The sequence below is a fragment of the Anarhichas minor genome, unplaced genomic scaffold, assembly GCF_050575085.1.
Source record: "Anarhichas minor isolate MPS153535 unplaced genomic scaffold, ASM5057508v1 ptg000054l, whole genome shotgun sequence".
NCBI lineage: Eukaryota > Metazoa > Chordata > Actinopteri > Perciformes > Anarhichadidae > Anarhichas > Anarhichas minor.
In genome coordinates, this window is record NW_027466500.1 from 4,378,852 (window position 1) to 4,398,978 (window position 20,127).

The window sequence follows — 20,127 nt, forward strand, 5'->3', positions numbered from 1 at the left end:
GATATTCAACACAAACTGAGCAAAGACAATATGCTGTTTTAACTCATTTGAAAAAAAAACTCTTTAACATGTAAAAACGGAAAAAAACCTGAATAAGACTGACTGATTTAGTGTCAATGTGAGAGAGAAAGAAAGACCAAATAGAGAGAGGAAACACCATAATGAAACGGCAGACGTTTTTTTGTCTCCTCCCTTTCCATCCAGATTGAATTAACACCATTTCTCATCATTAGCATGTCCTCCTTTTCCTTTAGATCACTGATCATCCCATTAGGCCTACTGCATCCTCTTCTCATGGCATCAGACTCATTATCCAATCCTTCACCGCCTCCTCATCCTCGTCCTCCGCCGTGTCCTCGTCCTCCTATTCTCTTTTCATTCTCAGCTGGGCCTAAACTCCAGACATTGAGCCTCCTGTCATCCCCACATAATCCCAACAACAGGAGCAGGAGAGCCGGAGAGGAGAGAAGGGGAGAAGTGAGGCTGTGCTATGGCTCCAGCAGAATAATGAGGGAGTGAATAACAGAATGAAGCAGCAGTGGGAAAAGAAGTGTAGAATAATGAAAAGAAGGGAGTGTGAGAAAAAAAGAGAGAGCAGATGGATAATTAACACTCCTCTACGCCCAAGGCATTACATTTTCATTTTTTTACATTTTCACCACTTCATCAAGTTTATTTCCACAGGGACACTTAAGCTCATCAGCATTTCTGTGACTGCCAGTTTCTCTCCGCTGGGCAGCTTATAGTCCCACAGCGCAATGTTAATGCCGCAGGAATCAACCTAAAGTCTGGCTTCACTGGAGAAAAGAGTTTCATCTCAACCGACTGAGACACAAGAGTTTTACCACCTTCGCGCAAATTAAATTATAGTGTCAGGTCTGATTTTTGTCAAAAATGACCATCCTGTCAAGAATATCAATTGATCTTTTACGGGATTTGGATTTCTTACTGCTGTTTGGGGGCCAACAGAGTGCAAAGTGTGTCACGTTTGTAATTTGTTTTCTTAACTGTATTACTCTTCTATGATTTTATATGAAGCACATTGTAATTTTGTTTTGTGCAATGTGCGATATAAACCAAGTAGCCATTTTAATAGCTGAGCCACATAGTTGGTAAATGCAAGCTGCCGATGTGAGTATTGTTGTTGCATACAGCTACTGTACGGATGCTATGTGGACCAATTGTTTTAAGAACCTTAATATATTTCTTAATAAAGCATGAGCGAAAACAATCAAGGGGTCTATTACGGTGTATTATTGTCCTTAAAGGTGAGGGAGGCTAATTCACTTATTGGTTTAATTGTTGATCACTCTCCATTTTGTTCTGCTCTATTGTAGTTTTTAGGTATAAACCTGAAGATCTATCATGAGGCCAAACTTAAATGAGCCATTGTATAAAACTCATCCAAAGTCAAAAGATAGACAGACACAACTTGTCAACTATGCTAATTTTATAATTTAATGTTGGCTGTAAATCTTCCACATGCGGAGCAGCGACAGATGTCAGTTGGCGATTGATTGTACTTGATGAAAAAACAGACTTTCTAAAAGAGTTTAAGCCTCCACTTTTCAACTGGATGGAGTCAGCAACAGTCATTAGACCCAGTAATCCTGATGTGCATTGGATTTAGCCTGAGAGAAAGAGAGAGACAGAGAAAGATGGAGATAAAAGATGGGGATACAGGCAAGACAGAGAAAAAAAGGAAATGGGATTTGGGTCTAAATGCCTGCATAGCATTTTAAAACCCCAATGAGAGGATTCACACCCGGGGGCAAAGTACATCAGTGCAATTTGTTCTTGTCCTGTTCAACTTTGGTGAATTTTTAGTCACTGACCCATGGCAAAGGGTGATGCTGCTGACCTTTGAGGGAACAGACACGAACGACAGAGTCCGAAATGGACAACGCTATTGTAGCTTGTCTGTGTTTCACTATCCGCTTCAAAAAGACAAGGTTTCCAGACAGTTATGAGACAGGAGTCTGTGCTACAAATATCCTTGCGAGTAGCACCATGTCTGGAGATTTTAGCACCACCTATTTCACAAGGATGTGCAGATTAACCTTGCTGTGCCATATTCTGACTGTAGAGTGTGAAATGTTTGCACATCATAGTCTAGTCCTCTATGTCCTTCAAATATCATTGCCATGTCCTGCTATCAATCCCACAGTGCAATGTGTCACACATTAGAGATATTGCACATTGCAGATATCGCAGACAGGTGCAACACACCTGTCTGCGATGGTGACAAAAAAAAAATCATGATTATTCATAAGCACTCTAAATGTACTGCTCACTGCGTGGCTTATTGTCAAGGAGTATCTAATGAGTGAGCGAGTGATTTCAGACACTGAGCGTTGTTGATTTCAAAGAATCAACAACGCAAGATGCGTTCGCAAAAAGCTGCAAATGAAACCATGTTTACAAGAATATGCAGAATATGAGTGTGGTACCAGTGACATACCCACAGGTGTTGGCGGTGTCATTGATGCTTGTTGAAACCAGAAAAGTAAAGGCAACAGGGTCAGAACCTGGGTGGAGCTGAAATTAAAAACTGGAGCAGTGTTTTTTGCACTTTTCTTTGGCCGGGGGAGGGGGGGGGGTTGATCATGGTGACTACCGTGGACAGTGATGTAATGGGCATACGCCATGTGACCATGATCCCCTGGGTTCAGCTCAGGTCAACCTCCGGTGCTGAGAAATGAAGCCAACACAGAAGTGCAAAGAACTGAAGTTCATCAAAAAAGCCAGCTGAGACTGCCTCTAAAAGCGAGTCAATCCCCACAGACCTCTTTGTTGAAATGTTCAACTTTACAGCAGAAGTAAACACGTTTACAGCCTGGTTTACGACAACTGTACGGGGAGTGATTTATTTCTCTAACTTTCCATTTTATTCATATTTTGTACAGTCTATGGCTCAGAATCAATACCTTAGTTGTGTTTTTTCTTTCACAACAGAGTAACGTCTCAGTCCCATAAGACTAAAACGAATTTGGTCTTTTTTTTATTAGTCAAACAATCCTTCAAACTGCAGACATTCCAGCTCTGAGCTCTGGGCTGTTTCCAGTGTCTTTAGTCCGGCCCTGAGGACCACACAAAAACCCATCACTCATCATCTTCAGAAACCACCCTACGGCTCAGTTCCCATCCCCAACTATCAAAGCAATTGCTTTTTAAGTATTTCAGACACTATCCTAAAAAAAAAAAAAAAAAAAAATCGTAATAAGTCATGAACATTTTGATATCATCACATAATCTTATTCAGTCTAAGGTTGTAGGATAGGCAGCAAGCCATACAAACCACATTCCATATCTACCTGTTTCCATGATATGTATTCAGGTTGTGTTTCATGCAGTCGCTTGAAGCCGTACAGGTGTCCATCAGTGCAGTGGAAGCCACCATGAAATAGTTGCACTGAGTTGGATGGAAATGCATGGAATAAATTGTAAGGCTGTGAAGCCTGTGGAGCATGGAGGCTGAAGCTACGAGGTACGGAACAAATTTCTGCTCTCGTATGGAGAATTATTTTTGAGGGAAAAAGTAATGGATCAGGAGTTTGGTGTTGCTTTCTGTAAGCAGCTACAACTTCATTCTTGCAGGGCAAAGTGTAAGAAATGTCAGATTCAATGTGGCTCAAGACATCAACATTTAATAGTTTGTGACTTTTATATGCACGCACAAAAAACTTTCTTAATTCCTTCTGCTAATGTCTAGATTTTCCATGACAGTTGGGAATCATATTCAGAAGGAAAACGCATGGAAAACATCGATAGATGCCATGGAACTTTGGAAAGCAAAGACTTACATGGATCATCTATAATCTCCAAATTATTGCAATTCATTTCTTATAGGACTTTGAATCCTGTGTAAATAGTTCCAAGCTTGTCAGTAATTTATTCTCCTGCAAAAGTCCTTAAAACCAAAAGTCTGAATCACAGTGTGACATGATGTGACAACAGAAGACTAGTGTATGATTCCCTTGATACAATAATCATGTCTGGAAGCCATTAATTAAATCAGTCACTGCTTCCATGAATCCGTTGATGGAAGAAATTATCCAGACACATGAAAAAACAAAACATAACCAAAATCCTTCCGAAAATCCCAGGACCAAGATCAGGATCTACATCTGAAGCTAATCTCTTTTCTATTGGGCTGTGAACTAACTTTCCAGCAAATTTAATCAAAATCTGTCAACGGGTTTTAAAGTTATCCTTAAAGCAGACATCAAATGAGATGGAAACGATGGCTCCTCTCCACACAGCACATGTAGTGGTTCCCAAGTACAGTGATGATATGTACTGGATATCAGTGACCGGTTGATTACATTGCCAGTCGTTTCTTTTTGTGGCGTTTTTTTTCTTTTTAGAGCCGGAGGTTGCCGCCTGGCTCCAGCATGACCACTTGCTCCTTTGACTGTGACCACAGTGTCGGGTCTGAGGGGCGTCTCTGTGGACATTTCTGTTTCCTTTGGTCAGCTTTCATTCGGCAATCTCGAGCTGTACGGAGGATTGTGCTCCAGAGTAGGTGTCTCCGATACATTAAATCTATGCAATGTGCAGTAGTGCGAGATAATCACCTTTCTGCACATTCCTCTGGATTTACACACAAAGTTAGTGAAATTAACATCAAATTACCTCTTTAAAGACCTCTAAAAATGTATCTCACACACACTTTTGGGCTCAATACAAAAGCAATAATGTCTCTCTGGAGACTTTCCCAGTCCTTTTTTTAATGAGTAACCAAAGTGGTTTGTGGTTAAAGTCTCATTTCATGCCCCACAGCCAAGCTATAAAACCCAAACCGTCTCCATATTGGGAGGTTTAATGGAAAATTATAAAGCAGACTAAATCACATTTGATTCAGCGTGATACACATAATGACTGTTGTCTTATATTCTGTTCTGCAGAGGAGTGCTGGTGTCTAAAGTGTGGGTCCTAATGGCTTGGCACGCCAGCAGTGTTAATTACCAATCTGTTCTCCCTCACTCTCTCTGCTTCTTTCACAGGGAAAGTCAGTTCTTTGAAAGGGTCAATATTAAGAGGAATTCAAATTTCACGCATCACGAGAGATATTTGTTCAGCACTTTTGGTGAAAGACATTACATCAAAATACGAGTCGTTTGTTTAAAAGATCCACATCATTAGCATGGAGTTACAGAAAACTTTGTCTGAGACAGACCTGCAGGGGCTGAGGGGACGAGCCCTGTGGGCGGCATCCAACACAAACGCTGGCATCTTTTCATTTTGTGTTTGCAATTTAGGCTGTGAATGTTATAATGTTGTGAATTGTATTTTTTACCCCGGAGCACATGTGGAAACAAAGTTGTGAGAAGTAATTCAAGCAATTAGAAAATGTCTTTAAAACTCACCACGACTGATTGCACTACTTCTCATTTGATGGCTATTAATCGAGCATTACAGAGGCACCGAATACAACAACTGCATGACAACCACCAACATGTTTTGACGGCTTGGGATCACAAAATGTCACCGACAAGTGTGACATTCACCGGCACTGCACTCCATGTCGATGGTGCATTCCTTAGTGCTGTCAAAAAAAATGTATTGATGAAGCAAAAATAAACAAAAATGGATTTTGTCATTCCTTGCTTTTCTTTTTCTATTTTTATTAGTTGCATAGTTGGGAAATGTTTAACGATTTTTTTATTTTAAAAAATCAGTATATGATTATTAATTTTGAGTGCCCGGAACAGCTTGTTTTTTAATGACTTTTCTGAAATGTATCCAAATGCCAGATGGCCATTCCATCTCTGGTCTGAAGCATTAAAGTGTGAGCTCAGATCAGACTGCTGTTCAACACTGGGCGCTTCACATTTAAAGAGCAGTGCGGGTCTCAGTTTGACCTCACATTAAAGTTCTGTCAAGCACAGTTGTCTAATTAAAATATTAGGACCGCTAACATAGATCCATACTGGGCCCCTACGCCTCTGAACAAGAGGATGGAAATAATTAGATTCTTACATTAATTATATTTCAAAAGACAAGCTTTTCTCGACAAGACTTTCTCTTATAGTTCCATCGTCCAGATGTCTTCAGACCGCTATTTTTCTTCACTAACACACTATAAAAGAAGCTCATTGGCTTTCATTAATTAATGATGTCCTTCAAGGTAAATTGATGCTGTCTGTTAGTCGGGCACATTTTTCAATGTGAGTGATCACAATGGTCTTCTACTTTTCGGCTGCACTCCTCTTAAAATCCATATTTATGAGGCTGGGTGCACTAGACATTCTGCCCAGTGGCAACCTGGTTTGTATGCACAGAGAGCCCTGTGTGCACAGCTGGACTGATGGGTATCAGTTGTTTCTACACACACACACACACGGGTGCCCTAGCAATACTACAATAAACTTCTGGTGGGTGATGTTTATATTGCATTCTAGATTAAAAGCCTGAGACCCAAACAGAATTTACACGAGTGAAAACCAGAACTGCAGACTTGAGACTTGAACTTGAACCACATTTAAATCACAGATATGAAGATTTGAGACTTGAGACTGTAAAAACAAGTCTTAGGTTTGTACCTGGTAAAAAATAGGGAAAAGAATAAAACACAAATTTGTGGTGAATTCACAACATAATCACACGCCCCAACAGAAAAAAACGAATTAAAAAAAGAGTGAACAAGAAGCTGTCAGATGTGTGTAACAAATTAACTTATGTCACATGAGCCGCAGTGAAAAGACAACACTGTGATAACTTATGTTTTTTCTGGTGCATAATAACTCACCTGAATGGAGCAGGCAGCGATCCCTCCATGTTTTCATGTTAATTAGCATCTGGATAATTGGATGTAATTACATTACCCTCGAATTCACCGTTTTCCGTTAATCTGAGGAACATGCTTCACACTTAAGAGAATTTTATGAATGAAAATGATTTTAATGAAAATTAAAATGATGAGGAGACTCGGCACAGTTCAGGGAATCTTCTGGAAACGGAAAGAGAAGACGATGATGGAGAATTTTTGTATTACAAGTTTTTGTGCAATTACTAATTTTATTCCAGTTGTCAGCATTGGCATATCGTCTCGTGTTAACTCTGATACGATGTTAACAGTGTGGCAGTGACAACTTTTTAAGAGTTAGAAGGAGCAAATTTACAACAACAATTTCCAACCGTCCCTCTGTTTTCTTCTCAAAGGCCGGTTTGCTGGGGTGAAGTGGAAACTGACACGCAGTCATTTACTCGTGCAAAACTGACGCTAGAGGGGCATATAGAGCGTCATGGTTTAAACTAGGAACGAGTTGGAAGTGACAATATGTTCCTCTCAGGCTGAGCACAGCCACCCTGCGGAGGAAACACATTTTGGCCGCTTGTATCCTTGATCTCATTTTCTCGGTCACTACCCAAAGCTCATGACCATGTGTGAGGGTCGGAACGTATCGACTGTTAAATCGAGAGCTTTTCCTTCCGGCTCAGCTTCCTCAACACCACAAAGGGACGGTACAACGCCTGCATAACTGCTGACACCGCACCAATCCACCTGTCCATCTCAGGCTCCATTTTAGCTGCAGCAAATTTAACGACACCTTCATAAGCCTTATTAGAGAGAGGCCTTTATTAAAGATGTCTCCTGTTTTATAAGTTGTTCTTTTTCTTCCTGTTTTCTGATATGCTCCTGTTTTAATTTGCCATTGATGCAAACTTGACACATTCTCCAGTGCAGGGACAGAAATTCTATTTTCCTGCACTAATGAATTCCAATTGCTTCTACTATGTTCAGTTTAATCCCTGCTAAGTCAGATGGTTTCATTCAAAAACATTCCTGTTAAAACACACAATCCTTTCTTTTCTTGGTGGGCTTTAACTTTGGAACTTAGGGAGTGTTTTGTTGGTAGCGTTTTACTGTGGAAGCAATAAGAATTCAGTGGTGAATGGAAACAGTAGGCTATCTTTGTTCAAAGGAATGCCTTCATTGTTGTATTAATGCTGTGGAAATGTATATTATGCTGAGATTACCATGTGAGCCTTTATACTACAGGTATTTCACCCACTCTGTGTTTCTTACCCAACCTTTGTTGAGGAACGCCCTTTAACATTAACAACCACCTATGTTTACCCACAAAGTTTGGCTCAGTAATGTCTCACAGCTACAAAACCTCTTTTTCAGAGTTTCCTAGACTTTTTGTGTCTTTGCCTCTCTTGGTACAATTATCAAGTGATTTAAAAAAAGAGATCTGAATGTAATAACCATCTAATGGGATTCATACGTTTAAAGTATGGACTACAGTATGGAACTGAGTTTATGATGCAAATATGAGCACCAGAAGCACAAAAACAAGAGAGCAAAGACACAACGTGGATTTAGTGAATCATTTTATCATTCAGATCCTGTCTTTGTGATTCCATAATTGTTTCCCTAAAAACTGCTTCAATCATCCTCTGACAACAACAGCTGATCACTGTGTTTTCAATTTGCATGCTTGTTGATCCATAATCATCCATCTTCATCAAGCTATTGTTGTGTCCATCATGTCACAGGCCACACTGTCTAAGTGTCTCCCTCAGCCTCCTCTCTATAAACTTTAATGTATTCCTGTCCTGATTGACTTCATTAGTTTGTTCATTGATTTGTTTGACACTGTTGATTGTAACATTTTGGTTCCTTCAATTTTGATTTTCACACTTTCAGTTTCGGAAATAAAGCTCAGTTGACAAAATTTCATTTAAATACATTTATTTGTGATTTGGCATTTCAGTTCTTGGCCAAATCACAAAGTTACTTTCATAATAACACAATTTGCTGAGTTGCTGTTATTTTTCTTATCTAAATGATTTGAAGAACCATGAATTGGGATTTGGACAACTATGGTGCAGATAGAAAGCACAGAATAAAATAAAATAAAACATAATGATAGCAGCAAAGGTTACTGAAAAGCAGCAGTATAAAAAGTAAAAGGTACTGCTCAGGATATGATTCATATTTCATTATTTAGGAAAGCAGGCCACTTTATGGCTCATGATAAGGTCTGGCTTACAGTCGGCGCTCCAGCTGAAAGCGGTGCTGGATGGGGTTGAGGTCGAGGCTTTTTGCAGGCCAGTCGAGCTTTTTCACACCAAACTGGGAAAACATTTTCATATGAAGGCCGGCTTTGTGCCCCACGGCACAGTTGGAAGCACACTGGGGTCTAAAATGTCTTTGTATGCTGTGGCATTAAGATTTCCCTCAACTGCACATATGGCACTTAGCCCAGATCAGGAAAGTCCCCAGACCAAAAGTAGACAAAAGTGCTCGATGTGGAATTGTGTCCACGTACTTTTGGTCATATAGTGTGATTTTTAAACACAAGAGCTGTTTCAACAGGCATGTTAGAACGGGGTGGGTCAACAGCTTGTCTGTTACTCGCTGGACAGTCGACAATGATGATGGATTTTTTACTTTTTCCAATCTATCTGCATCATTTTTTATTTTTTTTTCTCTGTGGCTCAGTCACTTCTTTAAAGTTTTGAATGTAATGATTTGCATAGAAAAGAAAGTAAAATGTCACAGCATGTATACAGTCAACGTGTCAAGAAAAAACAGCTTTACTGCCCAACTTGATGAAATGACTCAGTGTGTCTGACAGAGTTGTTTATCAACTATTTAAGACTCTGATTTCAGCAGCAGCTGTTGATAGAGGTCAGATAACTAGATGCTCTTTTAATGCTGAATGATTCTGAGAAATTGAGAGCATGTCAACAATCAGTCTTCCAAGAAATAATCAGTTATCGTTATGAGTCAGTGGAGTCAAAGTGTTGTATTTACTCCGGCTGCCTTGTTTGTTCCAGCTTGTTGCACTTTATCGAGACTTCCCTCCGTCTCTATTTGAGCCCCTGCTGCCAACAAGTGCAGTGATGAGAGCTGAGGCAGAGGATGCTGTAATGTGTCCGTCTCAGCTGACAGGAAAATATTACGTGGTAACATGCAGTTTTGTTTTTTGACCCATCTTTATTAATATTTTCAAGAAGAACACAAATTATTTTGACACAAGCCCTGATTACAATTACTAAAGTATAAAATAGCAGTGCCATAGCCAGCATTCTAAAAATACACAACTCCACTTCCCTCAGAAAAAATGTTCAGTTTGTACATTTGCTGTAAAGTTTTTCTTCCTGTATGATGGTTTAAATGCACAGTCACCTTTAAGAACACCGCCTCTAAAGACTATTAGGATCCCACCTAACTGGAAACCGCATTGGGAGCAACAGCCCTGATTGCATTACAATGTGACAACTCAACTAAAGATACTCCGTCAGTGAGATAAACATAGGAGGGGTAATATATAATACAACAGGGAAAAGGTGGCAGCCGATCGAGTGGAGTACACTTTCAATTCCCTGAATAAAGTGAAATGTATGCATCATTCACTCTCATATTAGAGACCCTACATACTGCAAGTGCTTCACCATTATTGCTCTCCCAAAAGATCCCAAATAGACCATGTTTTCTAAAGAAGTCATCAGATTGAGCCACAAGGGAATCTAACCACTTGTTCTCTCTTCCACTGAGGTCATGAAGGCCTCGGGATGAATTTTTTAAATGCAAAGTTTTGGGTTAAGAGGGACCAGTTTACCAATAATGTAATTATTAATCAAAGCGAGCCGCTTCTCCCCAAAGCACGTTATCTTTTGACATGCAGTGGGACAAAGAGCCATTGTGCATGCTTCTGGAATATTACAATTAACGGAACACGATACGAGATTGGGAATGTTTCCTTGGTCTCTCCATGGTTCTCGACATGGCGTACCCGAGCTGACGGCTTGTAGCTAATGGTGCTCACAGTGCTTACAAAGTGCTGACAGAGCATACAGTGTTTACCTGAGGGGGAACCGGAGGGTGGGTACCAATTCACATTATCGTTTCTAATATTGTCCGTGTTTGATCGTTGTTTTTCACCTGAACACTGTAAACACTCTGAACCTGCTCCTCATCCACCAACGAGACAGTCCTGCTTCACAAAGACTGAAACTATTTGCACATTCAGGCTCTTTCTGACATGTAAAGTCAATGCTCTACTGAACAACGGGGCCGATGCACTTTGGTTTGTGAGATACACTAATTGTTTCCTTCCGGCAAAAGGAAACCCTGTTTCTGAGATGCATTGGAAGGAGCCTCTGCACTGAGAGACGGGCCTTGTCAGCTCGATTTGATGCAGTCAGTGTAGAAATGCAGCGACACGCTCACTGCCGCCTCACTTCCTACGGGTAATTCAGAAAATGTTTTATGCAAAAGTAATGTCAATATGTGTCTAAATATGGCACTAATTGAAATTACTCATAATTAAATGGATTGACAGCCTACGCATGGGCACATTTGTTACATCCGTTGTTACATAATGACTTCCTCCTACAGTCCTGCTAGGTGAAGTGTCTTGGCTCAGGCACAGTTGTTGTTTTAACATCCGGTTCTCTCTGACAGACGTTGGCACTCACACACATCCTGATACATTCTGAGCGGGGATAAAGTTTTGTGGAGGAGAGCGGGATTGTCTCCGCGGGGGTTTCAGACAAATGACTTATGATCACATGGCTGTGAAGTACGAGAGCGTCTTGATGGATTGAGCTGTCGGCGTTCATTGATGACTTGCTCCAATAGACAAGTTGCTTTTTGCCTGATAGATGGTTGGTGTAAGATCGACCGACTGCAAACTGTTTTTACACAGTTGAGTTGGTAAGTGATTTGTTCGGTTGTAAATTCTTCAATACTAATCATGGGTGTATTATTAATGAGGTAGATTTATTCCTGGATGTGAGCAAGTAATGTATTGGTACGTAAACGTGAAGTTACTGTATTTTTGTGTGAATTAGGGGTTTAAAATGATGCTGCTTTAAATGACTTGATTTTTTATTTTTGACTCTCAAGCAGGAATTTTTCCCATTTACACATTCGTCAATTTTCTGTAAATTATGTTGAATGGGGGAAAATAATATGCTGATGATTTAAGTATTCTCAGATCCTAGCAGAGCTAGAATAGGAAGTCACCAACAACAGTAGTATTCATCTTAGTTGATCGTGAAAATTTGGAAGTCAAATAAGTGGTTACTATCATCAATATCTGTGACACATTTCATGTCAATCTGGCTGTCAAATGTTGAGATATTGTGCCAATGACTTGACCTGTCAAAAAAGATGAATGCCTATTTGGGATCATAAAGGCACCAGAGATGTTTGTCTCGTGCAATCAACTCGCAATTCAGTACATCAGTATATATATTTTTTAAACTGTTGTTTTTGTCATCAGTACTTTTGCACAAAACTCTAATATTGTGCGTCGAAAAAACTTTGAAACGTATGATCGCACCGCGAATAAAGGTATCAACCAATCACGTCGTGTGGAACGGACATGATTTGAATGTATATTATGCAAACTTTATTGCTCCGTTTAACTTTAATAAAGGATTCAGGGATCAGTTATTGCCACTATGCAACATGGCAATAAATGGTTGCTACACAAGAAAAACCTGACCAAAGCAAAAAACAAAAGCAGTAGTGCATTACTGTTTTATTTGTCATCAGGAGGAATGGAAACAGCAGCATCTCAACATACCACGGGACAGAATTGAACAACTCAGAAACGCACCAGATATTCAATTCCTCGTTGCTGTGGCTGTAAACGGAATTATGCCATTCATGTAACAAAGCAATCTACCGGGAATTTAATCAACCCTGTATCCTTGAAATGATGTGTATATACTAATTTAGTTTCCCAATTATGTTTTGATTGGAAACATAATTGCTGCATGGAATAAAACGTTTTAGATTTAGACAATAAAAGCACTTTGAGTAAGGTTGGAGAAAGATCGTTGTTTCGATTAAATTAGAATAAAGTGAACACAGGGCTGCACGATTATGGCTAGATCACAATCACGATTATTCTGATCAATATTGAGCTGACTATTATTTATAAATATTAATTATTGATTTAAGTTGGCAGTTTTCGGCATTCGTTCCTATTGATGTTCTGTGCAGCCAAACAGCACATAGAGGATTTAAAAAACAGAATGAATAAATCCTTTAAGAATACACTGATACCTAAACTGTGAGCCAAGTCTTTCTCAGACCACAGCACAGTATTTTCATATTTAAATAATGTGCACAGTGAAATCAGTCTCTGCCATGCAAGGATTATGTGCAGGAGATATGAAAAAAAACAGTAAGTAGTCTGAACTTGAAGAGCTAGCTGATTGAGGTGTATGGGGATACTTGTAACCGAAGTTGTTCTTCTGACTTAAACTTAAGCACTGTTCCACCTTTTCCTATAACTAACAAGGGGAATATTTTTGCTGTTGTCATATCAGAATCAGAATCAGAATCAGCTTTATTAGCCATGTATGCATGCGCATACAAGGAATTTGACTCTCCAATTTGGTTTGAAAGTAAGAAAACAATAAGATGCAGAAAAAGGCACAGCTGATGGGAAAATGCAGGAAAATAGAAAGACGTAACCATCGGCTGTTAATTATGGTGGAGAACAGTTATATTGTAATATGCACTACTTCTCTTTTAGCATTTGAGGCTGGCGACAGCATGACAAAGTGTTGTACTTTTCAAAATTATGAAAACAAAACGTACCATCTGGTATTTAGCAAATGCTCTTTGTTGCTTCAGTTACGGTGAAGCATAATTTAACTCAACATCTGAGAGAGTAATGCTTCTATCAATATCCACAGAGGCGGATATCTCCTGTTTATTTATACCCTCCCCTTAATGCAGAGAGTCCTTCACAGCTGCAACAGTGACTTTATTCAGAGTGACACTCCGTGGTCGGAGCGGTGGGGAGGGTAGTGCTGGGTTTCTCCATCTGCACCTGGGCTTCCTTCCTCGCTAAGAAACAAAATGCTGTTTCTGGTTGCACTTCTCTCTGTCATGTGTGAGCATTCAGGAGATACAGATACGTATGTCTCCTCTTGTGTTGACTCATGTATTTATATAGCACCTTTCACATACTGAGGAACAGGAAAAAAGTACTCGTTTTCTTTATTTAAGAATTTATCTTTGGGATCTAAGATCATGACAAAGTTGGTTCCTTCTTTGGATAGTAGCTAAATGCTTCACCACGTTTGGTTCGGACTGGAGGCACAATGAACTGAGATAAAAGGGACCCGCTGAGTTTAAGCCTGTCCTTAAGAGTGGGATAAATATGTTCATCTCTCCAAACGTAAGCCAATTGTGTCAGCAGGGATGGACTGTAGGGATGCAGGCTTGTGCACGCATACTGCTGTACTACTGTAGTTGCAAACCAACACTTTGTCCTGTGCAAACATGCCAAGTTTGATTTGGTTTAGAGTGTCCAGTCAGTGGCGGCTTAAATGTCATAAAGCTACAAACCAAACAGATTTTGGTGGCTGGATATCATCTTGCCTAAAGATCAGCTTGAATTTTTAGAGGCCGTCCTGATCTGGGATTTCTGCCAATAGAGAAGATCAGCGTTCTAACTCTTAACTGTTGCATTCGGTTTGTGCGCTACTGTGAAGGGCCAAAATACAGGATCACCGTGTTGGCTGCTCTTTCAAACGATAATCACACCTGGAACAAACAGGATAAGCAGAAACTACTGCCGAGGCTGCAGCTTTATAGGGGAATTTGAAAGTTCACTTTGATAACACTGATGTGTTTACTAGAGATTCTGAAGCAATATTAAACTGCTTCGATCTAATGCAATAAGTCAACTTTACAACCCACACTAAGGGCCATATCCTTGACCTACTCTGTTGTTCCGGTTTACACCAGATAAAATCACCTCTCATCTCACTACTCATCTCAAACCATAAAAGCTGTGTTATTCAACACCTTTCTACACAGTGAAATGATCAAACCACCTGAAATCCACATGAACAGTAACCTCTCTAATGAGCAATACTCTGCTTATATTAGGTTGTTCAGCTCCAAAGAGGCAGCTGACCTATGCTCACATCATGCAGACTGATGGCAGGCATGGAACTGCCCCCATCCACTGTTTATGAGACTACACTCCTCCAACTCCAACAGTTATTACTAAGTCCAACACCTCCACATGTCACCTGGATCCAATCCCCCCAACCCTAGTTAAAGCATGCTTGCTCTCTGTCATTTCCCTGATAACCTCCATCATTGATTCCTCTCTGGTAGAGGTCCCTAACTGAGAGTAATCAGACCAACTTGGTTTGGACACTAGTGACCTAAACAACGATCGGCCTCTTTCCAAATCAATATTTATCTCCACAGTTCTTGAATACCTTCACTGCCTGTCTCATGATCTACAGATATGGATCACAAACAATTACCTACATCAACAAAGATACTTCTCATTGGCTCTAAACCTTTCCTCTCAAAAAACTATATATGTTTCACTCCCCGTTGCTGAAGCCACCAGTCTCCACACAGGTTAAGAGCCTTCAACTAGAGCAATGAATATCACTCTATCAAAACATTTTCTCTCGTTTGGGGTTTTGATGCTGGTGGTAGAGAGTTCATCTCACATTATTGCTCTAAACTCTCCCATAGGTGTTCAGTTGGGTTGATATTTCATGAAGGCCATACTGTAGCATATGATTCTGTGACAGAAAGTTTCTGCTGTTTCTTCTGCTGCAGTGCTTCTGTGACCTTGTTGTTATCCTGTACTTGGATGAATGAACAGATCAGACTTGTCTTTGTGCGCTCTAATATCACACTACTACACACTTCTCCAGCAGGTTCACGTCATTTTCTCACTCATCAAACTATTCAGTGACTACTCAAACAAATGCATCATTTATGTTTCTACACATTTATTCAAGCTTTTGGTCACACAACTAGAATTTTAAGTTTTATTACAAAATGAACGTATTCTTTTTGTATTTATTGAAAGTGTAGAGTATAGTGCGGATGGGGATGTTGGTTAGGCTCAACACCTACAGAAAGCTGCCAGGACATCACTATTTTACCTTTTTTATCATTAGTGCTCCGCAGTAAAATCATTTTATCGCACTAATAAAAAAAGACTAAATAGACAGACAAGAAGACAAATGAGTAATAAAACAGTGTGATAGATGGTGCTGCCCGAAACGGTGTGTTTGTGTGGATTTCTGTTTTAATTGGTTCAGCACAACCTCATGAACTGACCGTTAGAAAGTACCACGTAGTGATATGAAAACAAACTGATTTCGAGAGATATGACTCAGCAGTTTTCTGTAGATTGAGAAATGAGAGTTTAACCAGATCAATACAAGAGTTAAAATGAAATGTATTGACCATCTCAGCAGAATGATGTGATAGATTGGTTTGTAAAGTGACACGACTATCTTTTTGAGTAGGTGTGACATGTAATTAAAGAAGTCTGACTTTGGTATATGAGCAGATCATTTTAATGGCAGTTCTTGTAAATTAATTCTTCACTTTCTATCACATGAAATATTGAGCAAACTTGTTTAACATACGTTTAACATACTGTGAGAACATTTCCTATACTAGCTGAGAGAAAACATTCAGTTTTACACATTCCAATTTACACTATAAGGCAGCAGTGCAAAACAGACTGCTCCACAGCTGAGCTCTTTCGGTGAACAAAAAACAAACTGAGCTGAGGATCTAACCGATTGCTCCCGGGAGAGACGATGCAGCATCTGGGGCCAATATCGGAGGGTCAGTCGGGGTCAAAACATGGTGTCGCTGTAGCTGTTCTGGCTCCACTTTGACATTTCTCAACTTGTTTAGTCCGGGACGGATGGGTAGGAGGGCAAAACAGAAGGGTCAAACATGATGCATGGGCTAACCCGGCTGCTGCCCTCAGTCTGGTCCAGGTCTAATTCAGGTGGAACTGTTTGCCTGAAGCTCTTCATACCCAGCCATCGAGCCCTCCTGAGGCGACAATTTAAGTATCAGCATGTTCTCATAGATCAACAGTTTGCCAGCGAAGTAATGTAAGGAGAAGCAGCCATTAAGATCTCTACTCCGGGAGGAGCTCACTAAAAGTTTATTTACAATACAACAATTTGAAACAATAGGAGCCAAAAACACCAGCAACAGTATTTTGCCTCAATTGGATTTTCAATAGTAGAGAGAAAACCTGAGGAGACCGAGGGGGATACTTTGAAACAATGGTCACAAGTCTGAACTGAAACAAAGTTGACGGCCACATAGCATTATTCCCCGGACTACAACAACTACCCCTCAGAATCTTTTTAATGCTTTCCTTCAGGCCATTTATTGGCATTACTCTTAGCTCTTGTTCGCTAATTTGACAACTTGTAGTCTGTTTTATTGGATATCACATCTTGGAACAGAATACCAGAAACATTCTGTAGCTTTTAACCCTCTTAGGTTTAATATTGTTTCTGTAAATTACCCAAAGAGATACACATTAAACGTCACGTGATGCACATCTGGCTGTGGTGGCGTTTTAGTTGAACATCAGTGTAGTGCAGACATCAAACCTAGTGAATCATCCATCCGTCCTCCCAGAGCACCGCTCCAGACCCAGTCGCTCCGTTGTATGCCTTAGCTCTCTCCTTACTGCTGACCTAGAAACGCTGAGGTATTTTCATGTGTCTGCACTATGAGTGGAGACTGTGTGTCTATATATCTGGTGGTTTTTGTGTTAGTATGCTTTTATAAAACTCAGTTTGAGAGTTTTGCAGAGAGAAGGGAGAAGAAAAAGTTCGACAATGTTTGTGTTCTTTGCAAGAACAAAAAACAAAACAGACACAGCTAAAGGGTGTTTTTGTTGACCATCATGGAAGATGTTACATCACATTCAGACTCATTATGTCTTTTGTTTGTGTTTGTGTGTTTCTATTTTGCATTTACTTTTTAAGGAAAGTTTCATCAGAGTCGACGAAGATTGCAGGCGTGTCCTGACTCAATATACTCTAATGAAAATCTGAAAGCCGTTAGTGGCCAAAATAATGACTGAAAGCTGGAATTCATTGAGTTTTTTGTGTTGCAGCAATGCCCGAGGATACTGACTGACGGAGCTTAATGACTTTAGCGATTGGCTAAACAGTTATGTAAGTGGGGTATAATGAGCATTCGGCACCTTTAAGTTGTGTTAATGTTCTTAAATCTTCTCGGTATGGTGGCATCTTGCAATAGTTTGCAGCTGGAGTGTTTTTAGGGGTTGGAGACACTTTGCCATTTGCATGTTGAGAATTATTGATCAAGTTTTTTAGGTTGCACTTGTCCTGGTTGAGAATGAGCATCAATAACATAAATAATACATTCCTTACATGTTCAGTCAATGACATTTCAATCTGCTACACGGCTGCATAACAACAACAATGACAAGAGACTTTACATGTGCGGAAGGTTTTGAATAAAAGTAATAGATTTAAGTTGAAGGCAACATTAAGTATACAATGTTATTGCACCCAGTTGGCAGTTCAAGGAAACTATCTCACATTATATCGTACACACGGAAAATCAATATACATTATTTAATGTCCTTATTTGTGGACTGTTACCGTCACCACTGAATCAAGTGTTTCATGGGTTGACGATGAATCAGTGTAGGTGACCACACGCCTTCGACTCACAATTACAATAATACCAGTAAATGAGTTGAAGCGAACTACAATATAAGCTGCAAGAAACATAGACGTCAAAAACTGACTTCAGTCTGAGCTTTTAGAAACAACCACCTCACACCGTTTCTATTTCCATTTCTGTGGCACTTCAGTGCCAGCGTTGCTCAGAGTTATCACCATGCAGAAAATGACAAAACATTAGTGAAGTATTGTACGAACCATGGCAGGGTCATTTTCCTTGTCCAGTTGTTTCATGTGAATCATCTTAGTGCAGATAATTATTGTCTTATCTTTTCACAGAAATCCTCCTGACTTTCTTTTTTTCCAGATAAAGTTGTTAGCTTGTTATGTTGTTGACATTTGCATGATAAAAGTGAAACCATCTTCGAGTATTTTCTTTCTTGCAAGGCTTTCATCTGCTAACAGCTTCTATTCCATGTTTCAAGGGAAATTCATTTAAAATTTGCAAGATAAATGTTTTGTCTTGACATAATGAAAAGAATAATCTAATAATCTAACATTTCTGGTCACAGCATAATAAATTACTTCTTTTTTTGTAGTGTTTTATGCACTTCCGGCATGCTTCCCCATAAACTATTCAAATGTGGCTGAGGATAGATTTCAAAACAGTTTTCCTTCAGGGGGTAAAAGCCATTAATTAAAAAAGTTTCTATTCGTTTTGGTCTATGGGAGGTAAAAACTTTAATACTCATTACCACAAAACTACAATGAACCCCACTGGAACCTTGTAGTTACAATGCTACAGTATGACACGTCGTTCTCTCTCTTCCTTTCTCTCTCTCATTTCCTCTATTCACTGGTTTCTGGGAGCCAGCACAGCACAAACACCATGCAAGTAATTTAGACCAACATGAATGAGTGCATCGGCCCAGAAATGGTTTGAACTGAAATTGTATGTGCATCTGATTCAGAGATAAGGTGAGACCCAGAAACAGAATGAGACATCCTTTCATCACCACCGGGGACATGTTGTATCTGATACAGATGTATTATAAGTCTGTCTTTCTGTTCCCCAGTGTACGGAGCATGGGGCCATCGCTGCTCACGGCAGTGATGCTCGACCTCAACGCCTCACAGATCCGTGAAAACGAAGCTGAGGTGAAATATTACCAACATTTGATTATTATCTCCTATTTACTTGCTGTTTTGCTGTATTGACTACAACATACCTTATCAAATCTGCAAATATTCAAAGTATATGTCAACTGCATGTGGCTACAAATGTGTGTGATTTCATTAAAGCAAAAACATGAATTAGTCACAAAAAAAAAATTTCAGATCACATGCATTATGTCACAGCCCCTCTAACATCTTCTCTCGGCTGCCTGGTGAGTCTCGGCCCCGAGGCTTAGAACCTGCTCAGGATTATCCCTCTGTCTCTGAGTTGTAGTGCCCCTATGAGCAAAAGACCTTCATCAAAGTGTCATTTTAGTCTCCTCAGGCCGAATTCAAAAGTGTTCTCCTTTTCTTTCTTCGGCCAGTTTCACTTTTCCTCGGTCACAATCCAGAATGCTTATAAATTTGAAGGTGGATTCACCCACTCACTCCTAAGGCACTCAAAAAATGAATACATGCAAAGCAAATGAGGTCCTGTCATCTCTCTAATATGAGTCACAGTGTGTG